At 40.3% G+C, this 20348-nt stretch overlaps 1 long non-coding RNA gene across 2 annotated transcripts; it reads left to right on the forward strand.

Annotated features, from left to right (window-relative positions):
• The first annotated feature begins 23 nt into the window (after positions 1–23).
• On the forward strand, positions 24–16217 carry LOC116764355. Of its 2 annotated transcripts, XR_004352854.1 has the most exons (4): positions 24–773; positions 948–1099; positions 2577–2714; positions 15962–16217. It is a non-coding gene; the product is annotated as an uncharacterized LOC116764355 (long non-coding RNA). The 2 variants fall into 2 exon arrangements; XR_004352853.1 differs by having other exon boundaries at positions 24–1099.
• The last annotated feature ends 4131 nt before the right edge of the window (positions 16218–20348 follow it).

Consider the following 20348-nt stretch of genomic DNA (forward strand, 5'->3'; position numbering starts at 1 on the left):
GCCTCTCGGGGCGACCCGACCAGGGGCCCAGGCCACCGGCGGCCGGCGCTCTGTCGCCACAGACTGGAAGGAGTTGTCGGAGAGAAGGGGACCGGGGAAAGGGGATCTCAGTGTGGAGAGAGTTTTGGAAAAGAACGTTGAAATTGCCCGACCCGTAGGGCACTATGGGAAAGGTTGTTCAGCGCAGCCCAGCGACTGGACTGCAATTCCCAGGATGCCCCTGGACGACCGAGAGAGGCGGCTGCGGTGGCCTCCTCGGCCACGGAGGTGGTTAGTGGAGTGGTGCATTTGTAGGGATTCAGTTATTTAAACACATCCGGTAAAGAAACTGCCAGGGACCAGGGTTTCCACCCTGCTGCATGTCCCACCCTTCTGGAGCCATCTTATTTGCGACTTGACCTCCGTGCCCAAGGGATTCTGGGGCCTGTGGTTTCCGAACGGATGGAGACTGACACCTGAAGGACGCGGCTTAGCCGCTTAGCCTCTAGCTGGTCCTGCGGGACTTACCGACGTCACCTGGGCAGAGGTGGAAGACCGGAGGTGATCGGGAAATTTTTGCTGGCAGTTGGTGCCAGGCCACACCCGAAAGCCAACCCTAACATAAATAAACCCAGAGCCCTTCCTCCTCCAACTTCAAAAGCCGCTTTTGCTCCCAGATGTTATTGAGAACCGGCTCACGGGTCAACTCTGAGCTAGGCGCTGTGAGAACGCTTAATAAGACCGTATCTTTTCAGGAAGTCTACAGGCGAGACTCAAACTGAGAAACTTAAAGGGTGTGTGTGCGGGGCAAATCGTAGGGTACCAGGAGACCCAAACCCCAAACTTTGGGGCTCGTCTGTCGGTTACCTTTTCCACCTTTTCTGATGCTGTGGCTGTGCTGACCTTTGTTAAGCCACTCCCACACAAGAACTCTAGGCTGACCTTCTGCTATTTGTTTTCACTTCAAGATTCCCCTTTTGATGCTTATTTTATCCTTATACCGCCCGAGTGCCGAGAGTGGAGGTGGACGATGTGATTTGCATCTGCAAAATGCAGAAGATTTGGGACCCCTCTTGGAATCTTCTTCCATCCCTAGATTTCCTGATAGATGATGCTGAAGGTAGTGCCAAATCCCTGCCCATCCCCCCTCCCCAAATCCATGATGTTTCAAGTCCCTCAATATAGGTTATTTCTCACCTCCACCTGCTCTCCCTAATTCTGCGACAGCCAGTCGCAGAATTTACAGACAGTAAGTTAGTCCCAGAATTTTTTCAGCAGGCATTTGAGGAGCGTAGAGAAAGCTGCTCCAGGGCGGAGCGGGGGTCGGGGGGGGGGGGGATGGTTCTTTTTCTAAAATGACTATTGAACTGAGTTGTGACTGGCTTGACAGCAGTTTCTACTGCTTCTAACTCTTCTTCCTCCTCCTTCTCTTTTTTCTCCTCCCTCTTTTCCTTCTCCCTTTTCTCCTTCTCCTCTTCCTCTTTCCTCCTTGTGTTTCAAGTAGTATCACTGTAGTTAAACTATCAGTTAAAGTTCCTGTGTAGAGACAGCATCTTTTCAGGGAGTCAGTGTTGTCACCTCAATTCACAAATCCAAGCAGCCACCTCCAGGGCGGAATGCAGCACCTGCTGAAACATTCCCTCAAAGCAAGCCCATGGGAGGCATGTTCTCTGCACTTTCCTTAAAAGTCTAGATTTTCTCCAAGGAAGTTTGGAATAAATCTTAAAATAGATGGGAAAGCATATTTGAAATTAGATTCATTGACCTCCATCTTTCTCTGCATCTATTGATCTTGCCTGGCTTTTTTATTTTCTTTTTTAAATTTCTTTTATTTTTGTGGCTGCGTTGGGTCTTCGTTGCTGCGCGTGGGCTTTCTCTAGTTGTGGAGAGCGGGGGCTACTCTTCGCTGCAGTGCATGGGCTTCTCATTGCAGTGGCTTCTCTTGTTACAGAGCACGGGCTCTAGGCGCGTGGGCTTCAGTAGTTGCAGCGCAGGGGCTCAGTAGTTGCAGCGCAGGGGCTCAGTAGTTGCAGCGCACAGGCTCTAGAGCGCAGGCTAAGTAGTTGTGGCAGATGGGTTTAGTTGCGTCTCGGCATGTCATGTGGGATCTTCCCGGACCAGGGATCGAACCCGTGTCCCCTGCACTGGCAGGTGGATTCTTAACCACTGCGCCACCAGGGAAGTCCCTTGCCTGGCTTTTTAAAAGAAGCCCTGTTGGATCCTGGAATCTGTTGCTATCTCAGTTTTTACTTCTCTAGACTTTCCTGTTACCAGACTAGGCCTGACTTATGCAAATCCTAAGTCTTACTTCTGAGATACAAAAATGTGTTTTTATCCTATAAGATTAAGGTAGCTAACATGTATTTATTGAGCACTCATGTGGATGCTTTGATCAGAATCTGAGGGAGGAAGTTTTAAAAAGAAGAAGAAAAAGAAGGAAAAAACAGAAGACTGGACTTCTTGTCTTCCATTCTCTTAGAGACTAATGGCAGTTATAATGTCAAAACTACAGTTTTTAATGCTTTACATATATTAAGTTAGTGAATCCTCACAACAACCCTATGAAATAAGGTACTATTATTATTTTCACTTTATAGATGGAGGAACTGAAGCATAGAGATAAGTGACTTGCCCAAAGTCACACAGATAGTAACTGGAAAAACCAGGACTCAAATCCAAGCATTTTAACTTCAGAACCCAGTGCTTAACTAGCTACACCAAACTGCCTCCTTAAGGTAAGAAACATATCTATAAGCAGCACAGGACTGGGAGACGGGAGACCCCTGCCACTCCATAGCTGTGCCCCTAGACCACTTAGCTCTCTGGACCTACTTTCTCAGCCATAAAGCCATAGCTCTCTTACAGCTCAGTAATTCTCTAGATCTTAGTGTAAGATAATCAGATCAACCACTGTAATCTCAAAACTCCTACCACACTTATTTCTGTATGATTTGTCCTCCCTGGCCTTGCAGCTTTTCAAGTATATTGTCACCTCAACCAACTACTCAGAATCAGGTAACAGTCTTCTACTAATCTCCTTGAAAATCCAGTACAATAGTTTACATAGTCTGTCCTTACCAGTATTTAAATAAACCAAATAATTGACTTAAAATTAAATGTGAGGGCTTCCCTGGTGGTGCAGTGGTTGAGAGTCCGCCTGCCGATGCAGGGGGCACTGGTTCGTGTCCCGGTCCGGGAAGATCCCACATGCCGCGGAGCTGCTGGGCCCATGCGCCATGGCCGCTGAGCCTGCGCGTCCGGAGCCTGTGCTCCGCAATGGGAGAGGCCACAACAGTGAGAGGCCCGCATACCGCAAAAAAAAAAAAATAAATAAAAAAAATAAATAAAAAAATAAAAAAAATAAAATTAAATGTGACACAGAAAACAGTCTGATTAGGGTGGAAAAGTTGTTTTGAGTTATTCTAGACCATTTTGAACTTGGTCAAGGAGATACTATGGAGAAATATCCAATTAAAGGGAAAGGGAAAGGAAAGTTACTATACATCTTCCACATGCCAATTACTGATTTAGGCACTTAACATAGGATCTTGTTTAACCCTCACGGATGCACCTGTGCAAAGTAGACACTATTATACTATTATCCCCAATTTTATAAATGAACAATGAAGATTTTGTTAGTAGCAGAGGGATGTGCATGGTTTGTTAGGTTCGGAGGAAATGATTTGACCTGTGATGTGACTAAACCATGTCACAGTAAACCCAGTTATGGCAAATGTCTGGTTCATCCGTAGAGGAAATCAAAGGGAAGGGGACCAACATTATTTAAGGACCTTAACTAAGGCCTGCACTGCATTGGATATTTAATCATATCATTCAGCCTTCACAATACACTTCTGACGTGTGTGTTACTTTTATTTTATCAATGTGGAAACAGGCTGAGTGTGGTTAAAGTATGTCAACTGTTGCTACACACAGCCTGCAAAGGGCAGAACCAGAGTCACAACCTGACCTCAAAACCCACTCATTTTCACTGTACCATATAGCCATTCTATATTGCAATCTTTTAGTCCAGTGGAACTTATTAGAAATGCAAATTATCAGGCCCCACCTAGATCTGTTGAATAGGAGGGAGGGGCAGAGGTGACAATCTCTTTTCACCAACCATCCAGGTGATTCTGATGCATTTTCAAGTTTGAGAGCCCCTGTTTAGCAGAAGGGACATAGTAACAACCATTTCTTTTCTTTAAAAAGATTTCTTGGATTTTTTTGGTTTTGTTTTGTTTTCTGGTTAGAAAAGTAATTATATAATCTTTGAAGAAAGTATGAAGAAGTCAACTCAGAATAAAAATCACTCAGAGATAATTGCTATTGACTTTTTTTTTTTTTGCATTCACTGTTTTCATGAAGCTCAAATTTTCAAGGACCTCTCAACATTTTCCAGTCCAATGCCCTATTGTAACTCTAAATCCCCTTTCTCCCTTTAGTTGCCCTATAAATCTTTCAACTACCCCTTCTGCTGTGTTCTGCTATTTACTGTTACTACAGCACTTTGAATGTACAGTTGGCCCTCTGTATCTGACAGTTGCACATCTGAGGATTAAACCAAGTACAGATGGAAAATATTCAGGAAAAAAAATTCCAGAAAGTTCCAGAAAGCAAAACTTGAATTTACCTTAGCCAGCAACTATTTACATAGCATTTACATTGTATTAGGTTTTATAATAATTTAGAGATGATTTAAAGTATCATCTCTTGTGCATAAGTTATGTGCAAATACTGCGCCATTTTATGTAAGGGACTCGAGCATCAGCAGATTTTGGTATCTGAGAAGGGTCCTGGAACAAATCCCCCTCAGATCCTGAGGGACGACTATACCTTCATTTATAGCCCATATCAATTTGTACTGTCGTTACTGGTTTACATGTTTATCCCTTCAGGATTACACCACAATTCATCTTTCTGTCCTTAGCAACTGACTCACACATACGTAGTGAGTGCTCAATAAATACTTTGAACAAATGAATTAGTAATTTAACGAAAAATCAAACAAAATTGCTGAAACATATTCAATGCTTCTTATCAGGGCCCTAATTAGATAGAATTCTAATAGTCTGATTAACCATAGAAATGTTCTCTTAGCAGAATTCCTTTATCAAAACTGTTGCTAGACCTAAAAGTCCAAGTTAGAGACTAGTAAATCTCAATGGATGAATAAAGTGTATAGGATATTCAGTCCTCTTGGATAACATGAAAGGCAGGTGAAACATTCTAGGTCTCTCATATTTCCACCTTCTCCTGCAGTTCATTTTGATGTCATTAGTTAAACATCAATTTACCTTGAATTTTCATCCTTCTCCAGCAACTACCCATTTTTCTGTACCTCTTTCCTGCAAAAACACCTCAATACGATTGTCTATTCTTGCTGTCTCCAACAATTCTCCACATTAATATGTCCAATAGGCAGCTCTCCGTCCTCATCTTTTATTAAAACTCAATTTATTTAAAAACAACAGGAAGAAAACAGTTCACCTGTTTCTCCCACCATGCCCCCCTCACCCCACCCCCACCTTTGGAAATCACCAATCTCTTCTCTGCATCTAAGAGATACGTACATATATGTATAACAGAGATCACATGCTATTTGTCTTTCTCTGACTTATTTCACTTAGCATAATGCCCTTGAGGTCCATTCATATTGTCACATGTGGCAAGATTTCCTTTTTTATGGCTGAATAATATTCCATTGTGTATATATATCATAATTTCTTTATCCATTTATCCATCAGTGAACACTTAGGTTGTTAACATACCTTGGCTATTGTAAATAATGTTACAATGAACAGGGAGGTGCATATATCTTTTCAAATTAGTGTTTTCGTTTTCTACAGATAAATACCAGGAAGTGGAATTGCTGGATCATATGGTAGTTCTATTTTTTATTTCTTTGAGGAAACTCCTTCTGTTTTCCATAGTGGCTATGCCAATTTACACTCCTGCCAACAGTGCACAAAGATACCCTTTTCTCCACATCCTTACCAACACTTGTTATTTCTAGTCTTTTTGATAATAGCCATTTTAACAGGTGTAAGGTGATATCTCATTGTGGTTTTGATTTGCCTTTCCCTGATGGTTGATGGTGTAGAACATCTTTTCATGTACCTATTGGCCATCCATATGTCTTCTTTGGAAAAATACGTCTTCATATCTTCTGCCCATTTTTAAATCAGATTGTTTTATGCTATTGAGTCATATGAGTTCTTTATATTTTTGGATATTAGGCCCTTATTAGATAGATGATTTGCAAATATTTTCTCCCATTCAGTATGTTGCCTTTTTGTTTTGTTGATGGTTTCCTTGGCTGTACGGAAGCTTTTTAGTTTAATGTAGCCCCACTTGTTTATTTTTACTTTTGTTGCTTTTGCTTTTGGAGTCAGATTCAAGAAAATCATGGCCAAGACCTATGTCAAGTAGCTTATGTTTTCTTCTAGGAGTCTTATGATTTCATGTCTTACTTTCAAATCTTTAATCCATTTTGAGATGAGTTTTGTATATGGTATAAGATAGGGGTCCAGTTTCATTCTTTTGCAAGTGGCTGTCCATTTTCCCAACATTTTATTGAAAAGACTGTTCTTTCCCCATTGTATGTTCTTGGCTCCTTTTCATACATGCATGTGTTTATTTCTGGGCCCTGTATTCTATTTCATTGATCTATGTGTATGTATTCCAATACTATACTGTTTTAATTATTATAGCTTTGTAATATAGTTCAAAATCAAGGAGCATGAGGCCTCCAGCTTTGTTCGTCTTTCGCAAGATTGTTTTGCCTATAAAGGGTCTTCTATGGTTCCATACAAATTTTAGGATTTTTTTGTTCTGTTTCTGTGAAATATGCCATTGGAATTTTGATAGGGATTGCACTGAATCTGTATATTGCTTTGGGTAGTATGGACATTTTAATAATATTAATTCTTCCAATCCATGAGTATGGAATATCTTTCCATTTATTTGTGCTATTGACATTTTGATCAATTTCCTGTTAGCATTTTTCCATATATAAATTGTTTTGTTTTGTTTTGTTTTTTTACCATATTGAATCACAATACATATTTGGTACTTTTTTTTTCATTTAATAGTTTCCCATTTCATTACATGTTTTTCAGAAGCATTATTTTTAATGGCTGCTCTTAATAATACGTTCTTTGAACCACAATGAGATATCACCTTACACCTGTTAAAATTTTAAAATAAAACAATACAATACGTTCTGTATTGTTTTATTTTAAAATTTTACTGTTATACATACAGTAAGTCCCCTGCATCCAAATGAGTTTCATTCTGAGAGCACATACGTAAGTCCAATTTGTTCGTTAAGTCCAACAAAGTTAGCCTAGGCACCCAACTAACACAATTGGCTACGTAGTACTGTACTGTAATAGGTTTACAATAGTTTTCACACAAATAATACATAAAAAACAAACAAACACAAAAAATAAAGAAAACATTTTTAATCTTACTGTACTGTACTACTGTACCTTAAAAAGTAGAGTAGTGCAGTACAACAGCTGGCATACAGGGGCTGGCATCAAGTGAAGAGGCAAGAAGAGTTACTGACTGGAGGAGGGAGAGGAGGTGGGAGATGGTAGAGCTGAAGGATCGTCAGCAATAGGAGATAGAGGGCAAGCTTCAATTTCACTCATGCCTGATGTTGATGGGCTGCATGTTTGCATCTTTGAAAGTTCACAACTTGAAGGTTTGTATGCAGGGGACTTACTGTATATGATTAGAATGAATATCCTTATTTGTGCTTCTTTGACTTTTTTCCTAAGCCTATGATTTTTTTTTTTAATGGAATAACTGGGTCAAAAGGTATGAATGTTTTTACAGCTATAGAGCCAAAGTACCCTCTAGGAAAGTTAATACTAATTTGCTCCCCACTCAGTGATGCAGTTAACAAATGTTAAAGCGCCCACCGTGGGCTACGCCTTGCCGCTCCGCGGCATGTGGGATCTTCTCTGAGCCTAGCCGCTCCGCGGCATGTGGGATCCTCCAGGACCGGGGCACGAACCCGTGTCCCCAGCATCGGCAGGCGGACTCTCAACCACTGTGCCATCAGGGAGGCCCTGGGCTATGCCTTTGAAAGTTTATTACAATGAACAAAATAGATACACTCCTTGTAACTCAAGAAGTTTTTGGTCTTAAAAGAAGACGTTAAATCCTAAGTATTTCTGTACCCTTGTGAACACTGAGTTTGTACAGTGTAAAGAGAAATCTAGGATTTCCCTGGTGGTCCAATGGTTAAGACTCTGCACTCCCAATGAAGGGAGCATGGGTTCAATCCCTGGTCAGGGAGCTAAGATCCCTTATGCCACACAGCATGGTCAAAATAAATAGATAAATAAAATAGCCCCCAGGCTTCCCTGGTGGTGCAGTGGTTGAGAGTCCGCCTGCCGATGCAGGGGACACGGGTTCGTGCCCTGGTCTGGGAAGATCCCACATGCCACGGAGTGCCTGGGCCTGTGAGCCATGGCCGCTGAGCCTGCACGTCCGGAGCCTGTGCTCCACAACGGGAGAGGCCACAATGGTGAGAGGCCTGCGTACCGCAAAAAAAAAAAAAAAAAAAATAGCCCCCAGTCACTTTCTACTGGTGACCTGTCTTTAAAAAAAAAAAGAAAAAAAAAAAGAGAGATCTATTACATTTTTTTAAATTAATTAATTTATTTTTGGCTGCATTGGGTCTTCGTTGCTGCGCGCGGGCTTTCTCTAGTTGTGGAGAGCAGGGAGCTACTCTTCCTTGTGGTGTGTGGGCTTCTCATTGTGGTGGCTTCTCCTGTTGTGGAGCACAGGCTTCTAGGCACACGGGCTTCAGTAGTTGTGGCTCGTGGGCTCTAGAGCGCAGCCTCAGTAGTTGTGGCGCACAGGGCTTAGTTGCTCTGCAGCATGTGGGATCTTCCTGGACCAGGGCTCAAACCCATGTCCGCTGCATTGGCAGGTGGATTCTTAACCACTGCGCCACCAGGGAAGTCCCCTCTATTACATTTTTTTTTTTTTTTTTTTTTTTTTTTTTTTGCGGTACGCGGGCCTCTCACTGTTGTGGCCTCTCCCGTTGCGGAGCACAGGCTCCGGACGCGCAGGCTCAGCGGCCATGGCTCACAGGCTCAACCGCTCCACGGCATGTGGGATCTTCCCAGACCGGGGCACGAACCCGCGTCCCCTGCATCGGCAGGCAGACTCCCAACCACTGCGCCACCAGGGAAGCCCCTCTATTACATTTTGATAAGTAGAGATGGTGCTCGTCGCTTTAATTGTCATTGTTTAAGTTAGTGAACATTTTTCAAAGACTCATTGAGAAAGACTCTCCTTGACCAAACTTGAATCAGCTCCTCTGAGTCCTGTTGTTTTTTTTTTTTTTTTTCCCGGTACGGCGGGCCTCTCACTGTTGTGGCCTCTCCCATTGTGGAGCACAGGCTCCGGACGCACAGGCTCAGTGGCCATGGCTCACGGGCCCAGCCGCTCCACGGCATGTGGGATCTTCCCGGACCGGGGCACGAACCCGTGTCCTCTGCATCGGCCGGCGGACTCTCAACCACTGTGCCACCAGGGAAGCCCTGAGTCCTCTTTTTGACTAGACTTTGACCTTGGGCTCGGTTCTTGGCCCAGTTAGTCCAGTTTTAGCAAGAATTCTGCTGGGCCAGTTGCGTGAACATCCCTCATCCCTGATAGATGATCACTCTGGAAATCTGGTCACATTCCTATCCTTCACTCTCAATATCTTATCACCTTGGGCTGCCTTAAGGCAAGAATCCTGTTGAGTCTGACCAGCAAGACTCCCCCTAGCCTTGATGTTTCCTCTTAGTAATTTTCCATCCACCCTGCTCTTTGGCTATAGATCTCTACTTATCCTGATTGGATTTGGATTTGAGCTTGGTCTCTCTTCCCTACCACCAAATCCTCATTGCAATAGTCCCTCCTGAATAAAGTCTTCTTTACTGTCTTTGACAAGTGTCATGAAATTTTTTTCTTTAACATTATGTTCAATCATTTATTCATTGATTGTTTTATTAAGTATCTATTTCATGTCAAAACTGTGTTAGGAACTGGAAATATAATGATAAATAGGTAGACATATTCCTTTCCTTACAGAGTTTATAGTCTAAAACTTATTGGATATGTATATTTCTTCATTTTAAAATCACATTGTTATACAGTTTTTCTGTTGGAGCATTCATTTTTAAGAATTGATTGAAAGTACTCTTTTATTTATTCAGTTGGTATATACTGAGTTCCTCGCATGTACTAGGCACTGTTCTAGGAATAGGCAATTTGATGTGGAACAAGATAAACAAGGTTTCTCCTTGTAAGAGAGCCTATGTTAGGGTCAGGGTAAGGAAAACACAGTAAATGAACAAACAAGTCAAGAAAAATGTTGGATAATGGTAAATACCATAATATAATTAGACTAGAGTGATATGATAGAAATTGTCTGAGTGACTACTTTAGATTAGATGTGCCGGTCTTTATATATTAATGTTATTAATTAAAACCCCTTGGGGTTCCCTGGTGGTGCAGTGGTTGAGAATCCACTTGCCAATGCAGGGGACACAGGTTTGATCCCTGGCCCAGGAAGATCCCACATGCCACGGAGTAATTAAGCCCGTGCGCCACAACTACTGAGCCTGTGTTCTAGAGCCCGTAGGCCACAACTACTGAGCCTGCATGCCGCAACTACTGAAGCCCACGTGCCTAGAGCCCGTGCTCTGCAACAAGAGAAGCCACAGCAATGAGAAGCTCATGCACCGCAACGAAGAGTGGCCCCCGCTCACAGCAACTATAGAAAGCCCACGTGCAGCAACGAAGATCCAATGCAGCCAAAAAAATAAATAAATAAAAAATAAATTAATTAAAAGAAAAAAACACCCTTGTCACATAAATGGAAAACACTTTTCCCCAATTTGACCTTAGGCCTTTAAAAAAAATTTTTTTAAACATCTTTATTAGCATAAAATTGCTTTACAATGCTGTGTTAGTTTCTGCTTTATAACAAAGGACTCTAAAACTTTTTGATGAAAGGTTATTTTAAAAACATTTTTTCTAGTTATGATAATGCATAATCATTTTGTAAAATTTGGAAATATAGAAAAGCAGGAAGAAGAAAAGCAGAAGGAAGAAGAATAAAAATAATTGATCTCATTACTCATAAGTAAACCCTACGACAGTTAGATGGATATCCTCCCTGTCATTTTCAGTATGCATGTATATTACCTATGTATGTGTGTGTGAATAGTTTTAGTTGATAGAGAAAATATTGCATTAAAACCGACTTCTTCCACTACGTGCAAGGAGCTCTGAGGTCTGACAGGCACTGAGGATTTTAAAAAATGGTAAAATGACAAGCAAAAGTAGACATGAGACTTGCATATTTTCTACTTTTGTTTATATTTTGTTTTTCCTTTGGTTTTACCTTGGTATATTTTATTTTATCTTTTTTTCTGCACCATGTGGCTTTTGGGATCTTAGTTCCCCAATCAGGGATGGAACCCAGGCCCATGGCAGTAAAAGCACCGAGTCTTAACCACTGGACTGCCAGGCAGGGAATTCCCTACCTTGGTTTATTTTATTATGTTTCTAATTATTTAGATAAATATTTGGTGTATTTGCTTTTTTCTTTCTTGTTTAAAAATAAAACCATTTAAAGCTAAGAGCTTCACCCTCAATAAATATAGCTTTTGTGTGTCACGGTGTTTTAATTTTTCTCTAATCATTATTTAAGACCTAAATACTCCAATTACATTTTACAATTTTTGGTCCCTCTTTGTCCCAAGGGTTATTTAAAGTCATGTTTACTTTTTTGTCTTATTTTTGTTTTGTTTTTAAGCACTTAGAATAATATGAATAGCAATTAAGAGTATGAGCTCTGGAGTCAGGCTACTGGATCTGAATCCCAGCCCTGTCATTTACTAACTGTTTAAGTCAAGGTCCAATTAGAAAAACAGAAACACACTAAGTATTTCAAACAGAAGATATTAAATACAGGGAATTGGTTACAGAGGAGTTAGAAGACTAAAAGGAAAAAACAAGAAGCTAAGGTAACCAGAGATTAGTAACTGCAGGAAGAAGCTTCAACCTTTAGGACTGTGAGAACAAAAGGAAGAAATCAAGTTTCTAGAACCTAGGAGCTCAGAGGAGAGGCCCTGTAGGTTTGGTGCTCAGATCTGGTGCTTGGATTTCAGAGGAGGAGAGGGTTCCCTGCCCCACCCCTGCTGAAGATTCCTCTGAGGGGCAAAGCAAGATTCATGCTAGGAGTGCCCAAAAAGTTGGGAGCGAGAGCCAACTGTCTGCTGCTAATGGTGGAACAATATTGACAGTACTAGAAAACAGAAAGCACAAGCCTTCTTTCCTACTCTCTCCCTACAGTTTTCTTCCAGTGCCTCTTATTAGCAGACACAGGGAGCCAGTTCGCAAGGAAGTCTAGGAAGTATGATTAGCAGAGTTCCAATCTCAGGGTCACAGCATAGAGACATAGTTAAATAGCAAGTACACTAGTTGTGTGACTTTAGGCAAATTACTAAACTCCCCTGTGCTTCAGTTTCTTCATCTGTAAAATAGACATAATTATGGTATCTACCATCATTGGGCTGTTCGGAGGGTTAAATGAGGTAATTCATGTAAAGCATTTAGACCAGAGACTAACACTTTATGTTAGTTGCTACTATTATGAAATTATTGTTTCGTCTTTCAGTAATTTTTCACAGTTGAATTGTTTTGAAACCACAATTATAAAAATACATTGATGAAATTCTTTGTTCACCTTATTTTAATACCACCAGAGAGTTCTTTTATAACATGATCTTTGAGGGTTTTTTTGAGTCATCTCTTAGATAGAGATATGAGGCTGATATGCTTTTAAAGATTATCTGTGAACGTCTTCTGTTGCTTTTAAAAAATGATAGAGAAGATAAGCTTCTAAAGTTTGCCCTCCATACCATTCAGCTTTTTCTTGCTTCTAATGTAGTTTTAAATTCTGTGTTTTAGTTTCCTTACAGATGCCATTTACCTTATCCACCTGTTGTTAACAGTCTTAATCTTTTCCTAAGTCATTTAAGGAATTTTAATGGGTTGTTGGGAGAAGCTAATGGACACCTAGCCAGATGCCTTCTTAAACTGCGACTCAACCATTTCATTTTGGAAATCTGTTGTATTCACTGAAATTGACACATTAAAGTATTGAACTAAGATGTACTTGCTATAATTGACATAAAATATAAATTGGGGTTCCCGAAATATCCCTGTCCCAACCTTAGTGAGTCATGTATTCTTCTTTTTTTTTAATTAATTAATTTATTTTTTGGGCTGCGTTGGGTTTTCGTTGCGGTGCGTGGGCTTCTCACTGCGGTGGTTTCTCTTGTTGCAGAGCCCGGGCTCTAAGCCCACGGGCTTCAGTAGTTGTGGCCCACGGGGTCTAGAGCGCAGGCTCAGTAGTTGTGGTGCACGGGCTTAGTTGCCCCGCGGCATGCGGGATCTTCCCGGACCTGGGATTGAACCCGTGTCCCCTGCATTGGCAGGCGGATTCTTAACCACTGTGCTACCAGGGAAGCCCCATGTATTCTTTTTTTAAAATTGTGAATGATATTTTATTTAGTCATTTCTGTTTACAGCTGAAACTCTGGGCATTCAAAATTAACATTCTTGCCCATGAGCTTCTTTTTTTTTTTTTTAATTTACGTATTTACTTATATTTATTTTTGGCTACATTGGGTCTTCGTTGCTGCGTGCAGGCTATCTCTAGTTGCGGTGATCAGGGGCTACTCTTGGTTGTCGTGCGGGCTTCTCATTGCGGTGGCTCCTCTCGTTGAGGAGCATGGGCTCTAGGTGCGTGGGCTTCAGTAGTTGTGGCATGCAGGCTCAGAAGTTGTGGCTCGCGGGTTCCAGAGCGCAGGTTCAGTAGTTGTGGCACACGGGCTTAGTTGCTCCGCAGCATGTGAGATCTTCCCAGACCAGGGATCAAACCTGTGTCCCCTGCATTGGCAGGCGGATTCTTAACCACTGCGCCACCAGGGAAGCCCAGGGTCATGACTATTAAATAAACTACTGAAGGCAGCAGTGACCTCAATTCATTAGAAACTTCAGAGTTTAAGTGCTTCTTGGCAAGTATTTTCCAAATAGTCCTGGTGGATTTCGTTTAACAAGAGGGCAGAGATTAGACCACAGTAGAAATCAACAACAGTCTTTCAGCTGGGAGCATCTGTGAAATATCATGCGTTACTTGGGAATTATTACAGTGGTCTTCAAGTGTTTTCACTGACATAATCACTAAGTTCATTTTTAAAAACCCCATGTTCCCTCATATGTTTTAAAGTTGACATATAAAAATTTTCATCATAAGTCTAAATAATTGCAAAGGATATATTTTATGGCATCTCATAAATACTGTCATTTAAAAATAAAAGTGTTCCATCACTCTTTTCAATGTATGGAATGGAGACTAAATACCATATATTTGATGAAATATAAATACCATCATCCATTTAAAAATACTTAAATTCTTCTCCAACAGCTAGGAATTTCACACTGTTCTTTTTTCTTCTAGAACACATATTTCTAATTTCCCCATAGAAGTTTATCCCAAAGTAATATAATGATATGCTTGGATTTTCTTTCATTGATTGGATCATTTTATTTCTACACTACAAAATTGATTTTTAGTTTTTAATTTCCTATAAGTCTCTAAGTGTTTAAAAATTTTCTTCTTGTTGACAATTATTAGCTTTATACAATTAATTAAAACAACATAAATAATAACACAATTTTGATAAATTGACAAAAAGTAAAACTATATTGGGACTGAATTTTTAAAAATTGAAGTATAGTTGATTTACAATGTTGTGTTAGTTTCAGGTGTACAGCCAAGTGATTCATATATATATATGATGAATCAATTTGCTGTATATATATATACACATACTTTTAAAATATTTATTTATTTATTTTTGGCTGTGTTGGGTCTTCGTAGCTGTGCACGAGCTTTCTTTACTTGTGGTGAGTGGGGGCTACTCTTCGTTGTGGTGTGCAGGCTTCTCATTGTCGTGGCTTCTCTTGTTGCAGAGCATGGGCTCTAGGCACACAGGCTTCAGTAGTTGTGGCACGTGGGCTCAGTAGTTGTGGCTTGTGGGCTCTAGAGCTCAGGCTCAGTAGTTGTGGTGCACGGGCTTAGTTGCTCCACGGCACGTGGGATCTTCCGAGGCCAGGGCTCGAACCCATATCCCTTGCAATGGCAGGCAGATTCTTAACCACTGCACCACCAGGGAAGCCCTGTATATATTCTTTTTCAGATTCTTTCCATAAGTTATCACCAGATATTGAATATAGTTCCCTGTGTTATACAGTAGGTCCTTGTTGTTTATCTATTTTATATGTAGTTCTTTTTATCTGTTAACCCTGAACTCCTAATTTATCCCTCCCCCCAACCTTTCCCTTTAGTAAGCTAAGTTTGTTTTCTATGTCTGAGTCTGTTTCTGTTTTGTAAATAAGTTCATTTGTATCATTTTTTTAAATTCCCCATATGTGATATCATATGATATTTGTCTTTCTCCATCTGACTTATTTCACTTAGTATGATAATCTCTAGGTCCATCCACGTTGCTGCAGATGGCATTATTTCATTCTTTTTTGTGGCTGAGTAATATTCCATTGTACATATATACCACATCTTCTTTATCCATTAATCTGTGGATGGACACTTAGGTTGCTTCCAAGTCTTAGCTATTATAAATAGTGCTGCTATGAACATCGGGGTGCATGTATCTTTTAAAATTAGAGTTTTCATCTTTTCTGGATATATGCCTAGGACTGGGATTGCTAGATCATATGGTAACTCTACTTTTAGTGTTTTAAGGAACCTCCATACTGTTCTCCATAGTGGCTGCACCAATTTACAGGAAATGCATTTCTTTACAAGATGAATGGGGCTTTTAACAATTCAGTTCATTAATTCCATCAATTCTATGTCTACTTTTTATTTTTATAGATGTAAGCACTGGGGAAAATTGTTCAATACATACACGGAACGGACTTGAAGAAGTCTTCTTTTGGCAACATCACTTATTTCTTTGCATGACTGAAATATAAGCCAAAGACACACAAAAACAAAGGGATCTAGTCTCAAAAATTACTTTTAACAATATATCAACTTTAACTTGATTGATCCGTTTAAAATTCTATCAAAGGCAAAAAAAAAAGAAAATTACCACTTGCAGAAATGTATTACCCAGTCATTAGAGCCATTTACTTCCTCAGTTTCTGGGAAATATATAAAAAAGGTCTTACCAAAATTTAACATATCATTGCTATTCCTTTCCTTAGTGGCACCTTTTTCAACCCAATATTTCCAAAAAGGGTTGAGGTAGAAAGATGGCACAGTAGAAGGACATGCTCTCACTCCCTCTTGCGAGAACACTGGAATCACAACTAGCAGCTGGACAATCATCGACAGGAAGACACTGAAACTCACCAAAAAATATACCCCACACCCAAAGACAAAGGAGAAGCCACAATGAGATGGTAGGAGGGGCACAATCACAATAAAATCAAATCCCATAACTGCTGGGTGGGTGACTCACCAACTGGAGAACACTTACTCCACAGAAGTCCACCCACTGGAGTGAAGGTTCTGAGCCCCACGTCATGCTTCCCAACCTAGGGGTCCGGCAACGGGAGGAGGAATTTCTAGAAAATCAGACTTTGAAGCCTAGCGAGATTTGATTGCAGGACTTTGACAGGACTGTGGGAAACAGAGACTCCACTCTTGGAGGGCACACACAAAGTAGTATGTGCATCGGGACCCAGGGGAAGGAGCAGTGACCCCATAGGAGACTGAACCAGACCTACCTGTTAGTGTTGGAGGGTCTCCTGCAGAGGCGGGGGGTGGCTATGTCTCACTGTGAGGACAAGGACACTGGCAGCAGAAATTCTGGGAAGTAGTCCTTGGCATGAGCCCTCCCAGAGTCTGCCATTAGCCCCACCAAAGAGCCCAGGTAGCCTCCAGTGTTGGGTCACCTCAGGCCAAACAACCAAACGGGAGGGAACTCAGCCCCACCCATCAGCAGACAAGCAGATTAAAGTTTTGCTGAGCTCTGCCCACCAGAGCAACAGCCAGCTCTACCCACCACCAGTCCCTCCCATCAGGAAACTTGCACAAGCCTCTTAGATAGCCTCATCCACCAGAGGGCAGACAGCAGAAGCAAGAAGAAATACAATCCTGCAGCCTGTGGAACAAAAACCACATTCACAGAAAGACAGACAAGATGAAAAGGCAGAGGGCTATGTACCAGATGAAGGAACAAGATAAAACCCCAGAAAGACAACTAAATGAAGTGGAGATAGGCAACCTTCCAGAAAAAGAATTCAGAACAATGATAGTGAAGATGATCCAGGACCTCAGAAAAGGAATGGAGGCAAAGATCGAGAAGATCCAAGAAATGTCTAACAAAGACCTAGAAGAATTAAAGAACAAACAAAGATGAACAATACAATAACTGAAATGAAAAATATACTAGAAGGAATCAATAGCAGAATAACTGAGGCAGAAGAACGGATAAGTGACCTGGAAGACAGTATGGTGGAATTCACTGCTACAGAACAGATTAAAGAAAAAAGGATGAAAAGAAATGAAGACAGCCTAAGAGACGTCTGGGACAACGTTAAACGCAACAACATTTGCATTATAGCAGTCCCAGAAGGAAAAGAGAGAGAGAAAGGACCAGAGAAGATATTTGAAGAGATTATAGTCGAAAACTTCCCTAACAAAGGAAAGGAAATAGCCACCCAAGTCCAGGAAGCACAGTGAGTCCCATACAGGATAAACCCAAGGAGAAACATGCTGAGACACATAGTAATCAAACTGGCAAAAATTAAAGACAAAAATTTTTGAAAGCAGCAGGGAAAAGTGACAAATAATATACAAGGGAACTCCCATAAGGTTGCCAGCTGATTTCTCAGCAGAAACTCTACAAGCCAGAAGGGAGTGGCATGATATACTTAAAGTGATGAAAGGGAAGAACCTACAACCAAGATTACTCTACCCAGCAAGGATCTCATTCAGATTCAATGGAGAAATCAAAAGCTTTACAGACAAGCAAAAGCTAAGAGAATTCAGCACCACCAAACCAGCTCTACAACAAATGCTAAAGGTACTCCTCTAAGTGGGAAGCACAAGAAAAGAAAAGGACCTACAAAACCAAACCCAAAACAATTAAGAAAATAGTCATAGGAACATACATATCGATAATTACCTTAAACATGAAAGGATTAAATACTCCAACCAAAAGACACAGGCTTGCTGAATGGATACAGCAAGACCCATATATATGCTGTCTGCAAGAGACCCACTTCAGACCTAGGGACACATAAAGACTGAAAATGAGGGGATGGAAAAAGATATTCCATGCAAATGGAAATCAAAAGAAATATGGAGTAGCAATACTCATATTATATAAAATAGACTTTAAAATAAAGAATGTTACAAGAGACAAGGAAGGACGCTGCATAATGATCAAGGGATCAAACCAAGAAGATATAACAATTATAAATATATATGCACCCAACATAGGAGCACCACAATACATAAGGCAACTGCTAACAGCTATGAAAGAGGAAATCAACAGTAACACAATAATAGTGGGGGACTTTAACAGCTCACTTACAACAATGGACAAATCATCGAAAATGAAAATTAATAAGGAAACACAAGCTTTAAATGACACAATAGACCAGATAGATTTAATTGATGTTTATAGGACATTCCATCCCAAAACAGCAGATTACACTTTCTTCTCAAGTGCGCACAGAACATTCTCCAGGATAGATCACACCTTGGGTCACAAATCAAGCCTCAGTAAATTTAAGAAAATTGAAATCATATCAAGCATCTTTTCTGACCACAACACTATGAGATTAGAAACCAATTACATGGAAAAAAACTTAAGAAACACAGACACATGGAGGCTAAACAATACATTACTAAATAACCAAGAAATCACTGAGGAAATCAAAAAATACCTAGAGACAAATGACAATGAAAACACGATGACTGAAAACCTATGGGATGCAGCAAAAGCAGTTCCAAGAGGGAAGTTTATAGCTATACAAGCCTACCTCAAGAAACAAGAAAAATCTCAAATAAACAATCTAACCTTACACCTAAAGGAACTAGAGAAAGAAGAACAAACAAAACGCAAAGTTAGCAGAGGGAGAGAAATCATAAAGATCAGAGGAGAAATAAATGAAAAACAAACAAAGAAAGCAATAGCAAAGATCAATAAAACTAAAAGCTGGTTCTTTGAGAAGATAAACAAAATTGAAAAACCATTAACCAGATTCATCAAGAAAAAGAGGGAGAGGACTCAAATCAATAAAATTAGAAATGAAAAAGAAGAAGTTACAAGAGACAGCGCAGAAATACAAAGTATCCTAAGAGACTACTACAAGCAACTCTATGCCAATAAAATGGACAACTTGGAAGAAATTAACAAATTCTTAGAAAGGTATAACCTTCCAAGACAGAACCAGGAAGAAATAAAAACTATGAACAGACCAATCACAAATAATGAAACAAACTGTGATTTAAAATCTTCCAACAAACAAAAGTCCAGGATCAGATGGCTTCACAGGTGAATTCTATCAAACATTTAGAGAAGAGCTAACACCCATCCTTCTCAAACTCTTCCAAAAAATTGCAGAGAAAGGAACACTCCCAAATTCATTCTATGAAACCACCGTCACCCTGATACCAAAACCAGACAGAGATACTAAAAAATAGAAAATTACAGACGAATATCACTGATGAATATAGATACAAAAATCCTCAACAAAATACTAGCAAACAGAATCCAACAACACATTACAAGGATCATACACCATGATCAAGTGGGATTTATCCCAGGGATGCAAGGATTATTCAATATACACAAATCAATCAATGTGATAAACCACATTAACAAATTGAAGAATAAAAACCATATGATCCTCTCAATAGATGCAGAAAATGCTTTTGACAAAATTCAACAGACATTTATGACAAAAACTCTCCAGAAAGTGGGCATAGAGGGAACCTATCTCAACATAATAAAGGCCATATATGACAAATCCACAACAAACATCATTCTCAATGGTGAAAAACTGAAAGCATTTCCTCTAAGATCAGGAACAACACAAGGATGTCCACTCTCCCCACTATTATTCAACATAGTTTTGGAAGTCCTAGCCACAGCAATCAGAGAAGAAAAAGAAATAAAAGGAATACAATTTGGAAAACAAGAAGTAAAGCTGTCACTGTTTGCAGATGACATGATACTATACATAGAGAATCCTAAAGATGCCACCAGAAAACTACTAGAGCTAATCAATGAATTTGGTAA

The sequence above is a fragment of the Phocoena sinus genome, chromosome 13, assembly GCF_008692025.1.
Source record: "Phocoena sinus isolate mPhoSin1 chromosome 13, mPhoSin1.pri, whole genome shotgun sequence".
In the NCBI taxonomy this organism is placed as follows: Eukaryota; Metazoa; Chordata; class Mammalia; order Artiodactyla; family Phocoenidae; genus Phocoena; species Phocoena sinus.